We start from the raw sequence: 12,165 nt of genomic DNA, 5'->3' as shown, positions 1-12,165 counted from the left end.
CCTAGTGGTGTGGAAAAGGCTAGCTAGATAATGACTAATCCATCTTTTGGACTAAATGGTAAGATTCACTGCCATATTGATCTGAGACATGTGTCCGACTCAGGTTTTGATGGGACAGTGCCATTTTATCTTTCATGACATTGTGCCATTATTTGCGATGCAACAGGTTTAGGGATATTTGAGAACCAGTCCATACAACTGAAACATATACGGTCTCTTGATTTATTGTGGTAGTGATCTGCTATAACCTAAGTCACGGCAGAGACCAGCTTTAACAGAACAGTACCATTTAATCTTGCATGACTTTGTACTGTCATGGTTATTGTCACTGTTTTTGGAATGAAATTTTTGAGTAATTAGTTGAAATTCAATATCAAGCTATTCTCCATAATTGTGTCCCTGAATAAAATGAGTGTCTGTGGAATCGTAAAGGGTCTCAGTAACTTTGTGCGACTGTAAATTGTTGATGAATATTTTAAATATGATATCATATTGCTTATGATCAATTCCTTGTCAATATCAAAGGTTTGGAATTCCATTCAGATAAACATTTTACATTAGACACAGCTACACAGTTAGCAAGTAAAATAATCTCCATCAGGGTTTGTGGTTTATTTAATTAAAGCAGCACAAGTTGTGTCTAATTCACCTTTTGAAAATCTGGAAAAACAGCTGCTCTCAAGTGAATTGTCACGAATTAGGTACAAAATATTGACAGAATCTTCCATGTTGAGCAAATTAACCAAATGAAATAGGTTGATTACCATATATACTCGTGTGAAAGCCAAATAATTTAGGAAAAAATAAAGGCCTGGAAGAAGGGGAGTCGGCTTATCCGCAGGTCAATGTGTACACTTGACAGTTTTTGGTCTTTTTGTTGACTACTGTAATGGCTGTAAATCTTGAGACATGAAACAATAATTTTCTCCATGTCCTAAGACATAGGCATGTAAAAAAGAGTAACTTTCAGTGACCCAAAAATTATTTAACTGTTATAAAGTATTATGACTGATTTTGTTATTATTTTGCATGTACATATTTTCTTCTTTCTCCAAAATGAAATTAAATATAGGTAAATACAGACTTCATAATTCGCAGGCCAGTTGAGTTTACCAGGGAGACCATGCTGAACTATAATGTACAGTACTTACACAGTGCAAAGCGTGCATAACGTCTCTCAAATCCTTACTTATTCACAAACATAGATGCAGATTTTGCTTTATTCATTGTTTCAACCAAATTGCATTCTTCCAGATAACATTTCAGCTAGTTCTAAATAGCTGTTTCATTTACGCTGAATCACGCACTCACGAGTTACTCATTTCAATGATATAAGCGATCCTACAAATTGAGGCAATATTTTTGAAAAGGTACGCACGTTTATTTGTAAAAGGCACATAAACCATCATTATTTCCATGTTCACTGAGAGTGGTAATAATAAAGGCTAAAATTCTCATAGAGATCAACATCAATCAATTTTAGTTTTGTTTTAGCTGAACCAACATAACTTTCCACACAATGGAAAGCTTGATGTTTCGGTGTCTCCTATGTTGATATCAGCGAAATTGTCTTTCGTTTTGTGACAGCAATACAGGCCAGTTAGTCACTAAAACCCTGAAACTGGCTTGTGATAAGAGGGAATTTTGACCGCTAACTATACCAGTTTAACATTGGTATATATGGTATAAAAATGCAAGGTGTTCACTCGTGTAAATTTCTTTCGTGAGAATGGAGTTATAGCATATGGAGTTACAGCATTCATAGTGATTGTTCTTGGGATTGAAATTAATTGTGGACAATTGTATTGTTGCGGTTTATCTTTTGTTCTGGTTTATTTTTTTATTATTGTAGCAGTAAAAATATTCATTAATTTACACGAATAATGTTCGACTTAACATTCTATTTAGTGAAGAAGCAAATGCTTAATACTAAAATAATTACTGCGTCACAACAATAATTCACAGGTGATACAACAGAACATGTAGGTTGTTGTTGTTGTTGTTGTTCTAGGGTTTAATGCCATTTTTCAGCACAAGATAGGCTATACATGGCGGCCAGTATAAATGGTGGAGGAAGAACCCTGGAAACCCCAAAGAAGAACCACCGACCCACGAGAAGCTACTGGCAGGCTTTCCCACATACCCACACTAGCCAAGCCTTGGACTCGAACCCATGCAGAGAACATGTAGGACTTTTCTTGTTTAGAAGAAATGAAAATCAAAGACATAATGTAATAATCAGGAGTTCTCTACCAGCATGCAAGTTGACAGGTATGGTGTAAGGTTGCTTACATCAAAGCAAACAAGAACTCGGTTTTTAAGGTATTAGCATAATTTTTGAAGCATTGTTTCTGAAACTTTATAAGAAAGCAGAAAATTAAATAAATTACTTTTCAAACAAGTTTATACCATTTCTATTTAATAATCATGCATGCCAACCTCAATATAAGTATACACGTAATTTTTTTAATTCAAGATTGTCTAAATAAATGAATTTAGAACTTACCTCGTGCACCTTGAGATGCTTCATAAATGTAAGTCAGCTTATACGCGGGTCATGCACATTTTAGTGTTTATACCTATTCAGTTTGGGGGTTGGCTTATACACGAACTGGCTTATATGTGAGTATATACGGTAAGTTCAAGATTAGCATGTTTTGAATATATAGTCCATTCTGGTTAATTTAGGAATGATTGGCATGAAAATGATTATTAGCTCATGGCTTAAACATCTTCATTCAAGACAATGAAGTGTAACAACTTCATTTTGTCAACATATCTCTTTGATCTACCTAACTTCAAACAAACTGGGTTGTGTCACTTAAGGTTCAAATAACAAGGTGAGCTATATTATCAACTGAATCAAATGGACTCTTGTGTCTCCCACTGCAGTGCTCAAAGGACTCTTAAGCTCATTATTCCCTTTGCTATTGTCAGCCAGTTCAGTAATCTGTGTAACAGTGGTTATTTTTCTGTCTACCATAATTTTATAACTGCCTGAATGACAATCGACTGTAAATTTAATTTAGCTGAAGATAATTTGGGTACTTTGCTATTCATAAAATGATACAAATTTCTAATAGGCAAGCATTTAATTCCCCTTTAACAGGCAAAAAAGGTACTAAACCTGTTGGGACCCTGAGTGGCCTAGTGGTCTCCATTACGGATCACTGCCAGCTCACCTCCTTCTGCATGGGTTTGAGTCTCAGATTCAGCCAATGTGGATATGTGAGAAAGCTTGCCAGTAGCTTCTCATGGGTTGGTGGTTTATTCCGGGGGTTTTCCGGGTTCTTCCTCCACCATTAATACCGGCTGCCATGTATAGCCTATCATGTGCTGAAAAATGGCATTAAACCCTACAACAACAACTAAACCTGTTACCGGTAACTACCAAAATGTTCTTTTCATCTCTTACTCTTATTGTCACTTCATCATACAAATTTGTATCATACAATTCTTCTAAATTCCTGTGAGTCAGGACTGAATTACTCAAGTGCATTCCTGCCCTAAAGTTCAAAAACAGAAGTATATAAATTTAGTTAGGAAATCAACAAATAGATAGCTAATATCAGCACTCAGTTCATGTAAGGGTACCTTCTGCTTCATGGTATGTACGGCTTTTAAGCTTATTCTTGGCAAAATTCTAATTCATCCTTGCAAAACCAATATGTAGTTAATTTTTTGCCAGGTTTATTATATATCATCATATCATAACATTATCCATTTACTATTATAGTTTGTTCAGCTCAGCATTCTAAATATCTGCATCTGTACCCAAGGGCGCCTGCCAAATCATTTTATTTTTGGGGTGGGGTGGGCAAGCAAGTAGTGGTCATCTATTAAAGAAAAACAAGTTTAGAGGTGAAATGAGCGAGGGCGCCAATAGCCCCCCCCCCCTCTATGTGCGGTAGTCCAAGTCTATACCTGATAATTTTCATGCGAGCATAGTTTGTTTTACACATGAATTTCAGCAACATTTGTATCAACTTATAGAACTAAACGACTCATTCAATACATGATGAAAAGGTGTGAATGGTTGAGCTCACAGGGGCTCGTTACAAAGAAAATCTAGGGATGGGGGTTCTAACCTGTTATTATTACAGGTTAGAACCCCCATCCCTAGATTTTCTTTGTAACGAGCCCCTGTGGTTGAGCCTACGACATCGTAGCTAACATCAAACCAAAGCCGATGTGGTTTGTTACAAATTATTAATTTAATTAAATTAAGAGTATCGGTCAGTGGATAGAGGGCTGGGGTGTCCAAACTTATAACAATATAACACTTGTTACAGGTTTGGACCCCACCTTCTATCAACTGACAGACACTCTTAATTTCATTTGTAACGAGCCACTTTGCATCAAACTGCTACAAGCCAAATACCTGTATTGTTGTTTACATATGCTGAATAGTACTAATATTACTCCTACCTCCTGTGTCAGGAGATCCAGATGTCAGTCGAAGCTACAATATGGATTTATTGCACATAACTCAACAAATATGTCATGTCAGTCATTCAAATAGTTGTAGTCCTAAAATAGTTGATGACTAAAACTACACCAAGGCACTGAAGGGTTTAAAAGTTCACCATCAAAACCAAACATATCGATATAGTGACACATATACCAAAATATCCAAAGCATTCCAAACCCTGGATGTATCTTAAACACAGACCAGCTCCTTAATTTGGCGCGGAATTCGCGGCAATCTTATGAACATCCGTAGCAACTTTAAGACCAGACCTGGCCGTCTTCTCGTATCTGACTGCTAAAATTTACCAAACTTCATTTTAAAAAGTGTATATTTTTTCTCTCAAAGGTTTTATATTCTAGTGCAGACTACGTATTGGGATGGGGTGGCTTTGAATGTTTGTATGAACGAATCTCTCTGTCTCGTTGAAAAATAATGGGCGTTATTATCCATGCCCTGTTCCAACTGAGGCTTGTTTACACGTGTGCATCTCCGATTATTACCCATGTTAGTCCTACAATATAAGACACCTCCCCTGAGATTTATTTGTTGGGGGGGGGGGTATTTTTATTTGTTGACGTATTTATGGTTTATGGGTGTTTGTTTGGTTGTTGTTGTGGTTTTTTTTTGTGGGATTTCTTTGTCTTGTTTTTGGTTTTGGGTGTTGTGTTTAGGTCGCCGTCTTACTGTAGTGGCAATGGCGCTGCTCCGATGTCGACTAACATAGCAACGAGAAGTCAACTTTTTACGAACATCTCACAAATTTGGCAGCCCATATGGACGCTTTTCTACAAATTAAAGCCATGTTGTTTTAGACGGGCTTTACTTACTGTCTGTTTTTCTAATAAATTTAAATTCTCACACGGACAAATGAACAAGTTTACACGCTCCGTTAACCTAAGGATCCATAGAACCCCTTCTGTTCCCCTATTATGTATATCTGATTAAATTATATCTGATTTAATAAATATTTATTTCAATTTAATTGTTTGTCAGTTTTCAATTTTTTTCATTTTTATTTTTCATTACATGATATTGTAATGTAAATGTATTCACTAGAGATGATACTTTTTACAGAAAATAGTTTGACCTTGACTGTTAGTTCATGAACACCAGGTGTTGATCTAAATCCTGACTTTGTTTCAAAATTTGTAGCAGCCATCGTAAACAAGTTCTATTTTATTTTAAAATGATTGGTTTTCATCAGGGTCACACTGGGTGTACTAAACCTATAACAGGTACTTGCTTTCTATAAGCTTCCAGAAGATGATCACGTGACCCCTTGTTTACGTTTAGAATACGATTTAACCCATGTTTTGGAGAATTAATCTCAGTAGAAGCTGGGCTGTTAAACTGTTAGTTGTATGTTGTGCTGTTTGGAGTTATTTCAAATTACTTGGTTTAGAGTTATTTCAAATTACTTGGATTCAAAAGGATTATTTCTGTTATTTTTCTGGAAAATACGTGTGCTCATGTAATATTGTGGAACAAGGACAGTTTTTCAAAAAAAAATTATTCAGCTATCAGAAACCGGAGTGATAATTCTTGTTTCTACAAGGAACTGTAGACTTCAACACTACAGATTGCAGCATACGTCATCGACTTTCATCTTGGATTCTTCGTCCGGATTCGAACGTGAAACCAATATAACATTTTGTTATTAAGACTATAAAATTTTGTTCTTGGATTATTCTTGAATTATTTTTGGATTTGATTGAATAAAACCGTAAGTTCATGTTTGTTTCAATTTTACAGAATTTTTCCAGGGAAATAAGTTATTGCATATTTTTTAAAGCTTTTTGTTTTCACTCTTTCTTGTGTTACTTTTTATTCGAGCCTAAACAAGTGACGTAAGACCCCTCAGATCTCTTGGTCCCTTACCACGAAATATCACTATCATTCTCAGGGCAAACTTCACCACCGACAGCAGTACACCGGATATATACCAACCCAAATTAGCACCACAGCTAAAACACATTCAACACGGTGCCAATGTAGAACAGATACAGCATAGCTCTGTCATTATCGCGCACTACGTCACCCTTTTTCAGCCCTTCGCCCCGTTTTCAGCTGAAAATATACAATCTAAGTTCGTGTAATACCTGTGACACGGTCGTGTACAACATGCAATTACGTTGGCGACGCATATGCGTAAGTCGAGTTGATTATTTTATATAAAAATCAATTATTGGGACTAGTGTATAAGGTTATCATAGTAACCAGGTTCGCATATTAACCTGTATGCGAAGATCTTGGATCGACCACGGGCAATCTTCCCGTTATCAGTAAAGTTGGACGGCTTAGAGATTTAAGCGTGTATGTGCAGACGATCACGATGAAAACACAGTCGTAAAAAATAGCCGTGTTTCAACCACCGGCGATACAATTACCGGTAAACTCAACATGAACATCAACAAAATTGTATTTGTGCGATTGGCACACAGTGACGATAAAACAACTACAAAAAAAAAACCAACCCCCCCACCCTCCAAAGAAAACAACGAACCAAAGAAACAAAAAATAAAAAAATAAAAACGTCGGCGGCGAAATACCCGCAGCTAACGATAACTTAACACACTCAAAGCCGAATACAATATAAAAATTCAAATTACAACGATGCGATTCGACGTTGACGCTATCAATACACGGTTAGGTGTCGTCAGAGATTCTATGACATTCTTGGACATGGTGGCGATGTTATAGAGAAACCTTAATCAAGTGTCATCAGGGCTCGTCGACATCTCCAAGGAATCACTGACATCGCTAATAAAAAAACAAGACATGAGCAAAATCACCGCCAGCGCCGTATACACTATCTAGTCTGGATCAGCAACGTATACCAAACATAATAACAATGTCGAACAGATCTCAGCGATCACCGGGGTGTATACGCTTTTGATTTTTAGTACAGAGAAATTTATCATTTTTACAGCAAACTTGCGGAGTCATTCGTCCGACAAATTCCCCGGAATTGTATCACTCGTGCTTAACAATGCCACAGTATAAATATTTCTGCTGCATCGGGATGATAAGACGTTAAACTCGACCCAGTATCACTGATGTCTGCAAGTAAAACTCCTCAATTGAAACCACAATGATATATAACAATGCATTTTCCGACTGGAGATTTAATCAAGCATGCTTGTTTCAGGCAGATCTCAAGCAGATTACCTCTGACTATATTGCAAAGCAATCAAAAAAGATACAATCGGACAATAACTATCATCTACACAGCTAATATACGATATCGTCCGTCGTGCGGACCGCTTCAACCACCTTGGCGTCGCTGTCATTGTTTCTGCGATCTTGATCAGCGTTGTAATCGCAGACGCATCGGTGTTCAACATAAGCGCGAGGCATCTATAAGTTGCACTGTGAAAAAAAGAAGTTAATACATCAAAGCGAGCGACGCGTACACCGCTGTTACGAAAGCCATTTCTCTAACATCAGCAACGTTTCCAATCGTGTCACCGGTGAGATCAGTGGAGTCGTTGGAAGCATAGTACAAATGAAAATACGTGAAATAAATTGATCATCAGGGTAATCAATAATGACTGCAGAAATTACATCGCGACTTGACCGGATAAATGGTAATCGCTCAAAAGCTCCATCGGAATCAGCACTTTCACGTATTATGTGGGGTTGTTGGGTGTAGTGATCATTATGTTGTTGTTGTTGTTGTAGGGTTTAACACCATTTTTCAGCACACGATAGGTTATACATGGCGGCCAGTATTAATGGTGGAGGAAGAACCCGAAAAACCCCAGAAAGAACCACCGACCCACAAAAAGCTACTGGCAAGCTTTCTCACATACCCACAATAGCCGAATCCGAGACTCGAACCCACGCAGACAGAGGTGAGATGGCAATGATCCGTAACGGAGAGAGCTTTAGACCACTCGGCAACGGCTCCGGTGGCCTAGTGGTTAGAGCGTCCGCCTTGGATGCGAGAGGTCGTGGGTTCGATCGCCGGCCGAGTCAAACCAAAGACTTAGAAAAATGGTACTAACAGCTACCTCGCTTGGCGCTCAGCATTAAGATGTTAGTGGTAGGACTGGTCGGCCTGGTGTCAGGATAATGTGACTGGGTGGGACATCATGCTACATGTCTGCGGCGTAATGCCCCACTGCTAGACATCACTATAAGCTGCCACACTGCAGACCTCGTAGCGATATGACTGCAAAAATTGTTAAAGTTACGTTTAAAAAATCCAAATCACATCACAGACCACTCGGCCACTCGGGGCCCCAGTTTTCATTATGAGTCCTTTGCGTTTGTTGCACCCTAAAATGGTGGTGGTATACATGATATAGACCTTTTACTAATGCAGCAGCAGACAGGGTGAACAGACTCTAATTGGTTCACTCTCCGTTTCGCAAAATAAGCCTTCCTGAAAATCGCAAAAATAAAAAAATAAAAATCGCGATTGTCTCAGTATCTGGTACGAGACAACCCTGTCAACGAACTTAATAAACTCTAATTGACTTACCCAGCCTATCGCTGATACGTTTTTCTGATAGCGAAAAATCGCAGAAAAAGTTAGCGATCGCGTCGGTGCCAAGTTGGAGACAGCACCGTCTCTGCTGCTATTATCAAAAAATTGTATCAAGACCGACTCGGTATCGTGTTCGAGGATCATGTAAATTTATTGTTATAAATCCATGTGAGGTTAACTGAGCCCGACTAAATAAATTTTTAAACTTATTTATGTCCATATCACCGCTACACCAGGTCTGATGAATATTTCGTAACGTGTGAGTATCAACTCCGTTAAACACAGCACGAATATTACAATTATCCCTGATCACCTTAGGAATTTGTGTATACCGCTGGGTTACATAAATCACATCTGTGTTTTTATGTCTGCCTCTAGAAAATATTCTAGCTCGATTGGAATGTATGTCCAGCATTATATCATCGTACACGACTAAATTGTTAATAAACCCATCAAGATTGTCTACAGATGGCGCATCATCGATATCCGTGATAAATTCAACAACATCGTCTCCGTTTTCATTTAACGATATTGCATTTTCATTAAAATCCTTAAGTACATCATAGCACCGCTGGTCATCTACAGACGGAGAAACCAAATACAACTTATCCCACCTGAGCCATCTCATTATCAAATTAAGTAACAGTTGTGTCTTACCACTTCCAGATGGTCAAATTATGATCATACGAACTGAATTTGGTAGCGCAGCATGATGCTTGACAGGCTCTTGTTTTCTTGTCCACGGAGATTTATCCAACGATAATGCAGTCCCGACAACATTGACATCAACTAAAACAACGTCATTCAACACCAGATTTTGTTTCTCGGTTTGTCCCGGTATGTCAACGTCGATATTCTGTCGCCGTGTATCAGTTGGTCTATAACACAACGGTACACGTAACGCTGAGAATTTCTCCTTGTATAACTGAAATAACTTCCGTTGAAGTGTGTCTCTGACTATTTTTCTACTTGCCACTATCATATCAATTGGTGTCCACGTTTCCCAAAAGTCGTTCATAAAAGTTTCTGGAATCACCTCGTGCATTATTTCACATTGAATTTTATTCGGTTGTAGTCCGATTAATTTTTTTAATTCTCTTAATTCTGCATCAAGAGATCTATGATCATCGGTTCTTTCTTCATAGTAATCTACAAAATCCTTTAACCAATGATGTGGAGATGGTCCAACAAACGGTGGTGGTTGACCGTGATCACCGCACAATATCACAGCTACATTCTTTAACAATAACCAATCGAGAAACATTTTCAATATATCTAGCGTCACTGTGCATATCTCATCCCAAATGATGATACTTGGAATGTATTTCTCAATCATTCGACCAGGAGTCCATGTGTCACCCTTGTATCTGAAAAAGCTGTGATAAGTACAAGAACTGACTCCTTGTTGTTTCATTTCTCGTGCAAGTCTATGTGTTGGTGTTAGCACAATCATATCATCTGAATTCTGTCGAAATAATTCAATACCTCGTATTATCTTACCACAACCTCCCGCTCCGCTTAAAAAAACGGTTTTGTGTCTGGATACTGGATCATACACGAATGGATTCAGCGACAATTCTGATATCTGATTGCTGCAATAAATATATTTAACCGCAACATCTGCAGATTCGCAATATTCATGTAACATTTCTTGTTTTATTCTCCATGAACCCCATGATGCATTATGATCAGTAAACTGAGTCAGTAATTCTGAATATTTTTTATCGATATAAAATGAGTCCGTGGCAACACTGACTGCGGTGCAAGGAAATCTGATAACAGGTTTATAGAGAAATAAGCGAGCATTGAGGATCTTAGATATGTATGTTGCGGCGATTCTCCATCAGTGTAACTAACAATTGTGCCTAATTTTGTTCCGTCAGATAAGAAAGCGTCTTCCCCATTACAAAATATATTTTGCGCTGCTGTATCAGCGACCACAAATTCATATTCGGCGGGATCCATAATCAATCTTGCACAATGCCGCCGATGATCATATGCACCACCCTGAGTAAATTTACCGATTATTTTCTACCGAGATTCTTTGCTGTTTTTTCACTGTTACTAAGTTTAATCTTGAGAATATTAGGAGCATCATTAACGATGATATCAATAGGAGTATTTGGACATTCCTGCGTATATTCTTTAATAACCTCATCAAGACTGATACGTTGTGGCGTTGATAACCAAACTTTAGTTTGTTTTCGGTATGATATAATTGCTTCGCTGACCGTCAGCGATATTAATATTTTACTGTCAAGTATATATCGTAATAACACTATTGGCACCCAGCGTTTTTCTGAAAAATGTCTGCCAAACCAAACATAACAAACCGGATGAAGATCCTTGGCGAATTCGAATAATACAACACGAGCGAATCCAGTTAGATCAAAATCGGGTAAAGATCCGTTTATGGCAACTCTTGTCATTTCGTGCGTGGGATTTTCCAAACCGCGCAAAATATCTAGAACATTCTCCCGCACCAAGAAAACTTCCCGGAATACACGCAATCATGTCAACGGATATCATATTGTCACGGCGATACATGGTATTCCACAAACCGCCATGTCCGTATTCGACACAACTAGCTTGAATATCTTCGAGAAATCGAGTTCATGTTGGTTTCCACAAATTTTTCTCTCTGGCAGCGTGGGCAGCAACTGACGGAACCGTAAAACAATTTTTTAATAATTGCTCAGTATTGTTTCTCATCTCGCCATGGAGAGATTCTTGACGGTATAAATCGCAGTTGGGTCTTACAAATTGATCATATTCTTCATCAAAACTTTTAAATAACCATACTGACACAGGATCGTTTTTACTTATCTGTCTAATAAAATCAAACATATTCCCATCGTAAAATTTTACAGTTCGATCTCGTGGAAATATTGTGACCGAGCTGGTTCAAGCATGAGCATTATAATCAAGATTTCAATAGGAGCACATCTCGATTTATTCGGTGATTTATATAAAACCTCTCCGGTTAACGTTATTACTACTTTCGGAAATTTTAATATACTTGAAAACTAGGCATCATCATTTATCGTAGCTCCGGTATCCTTAACCGATTCGGCCCATTTATTTATTTTTTTCCACGTCGTTGATTTGTTAATCCGTTTTCACGTATCACATTTGTGAAATGTCGATTACTCGCTCGGCTACACAATTCAACTTTGAAAATCTCATTGGTGCAAGATCATCG

General features: G+C 37.9%; 1 protein-coding gene across 1 annotated transcript in view; it reads right to left on the bottom strand.

Annotated features, from left to right (window-relative positions):
* Positions 1 to 4,588, bottom strand: part of LOC149804274 (alpha-mannosidase 2-like) — a 93,535-nt gene extending 88,947 nt beyond the window's left edge. Inside the window, exon 1 of the mRNA XM_089938291.1 lies at positions 4,429 to 4,588. The gene's annotated coding sequence lies outside the window, so the exon portion shown is untranslated. The remainder of the gene's footprint in view (positions 1 to 4,428) is intronic.
* Between the last annotated feature and the right edge of the window lie 7,577 nt (positions 4,589 to 12,165).

This window comes from Sinohyriopsis cumingii, chromosome 2, assembly GCF_028554795.1.
Source record: "Sinohyriopsis cumingii isolate HCF-2022 chromosome 2, ASM2855479v2, whole genome shotgun sequence".
In the NCBI taxonomy this organism is placed as follows: domain Eukaryota; kingdom Metazoa; phylum Mollusca; class Bivalvia; order Unionida; family Unionidae; genus Sinohyriopsis; species Sinohyriopsis cumingii.
This window is presented reverse-complemented; position numbering and strand designations above follow the sequence as displayed.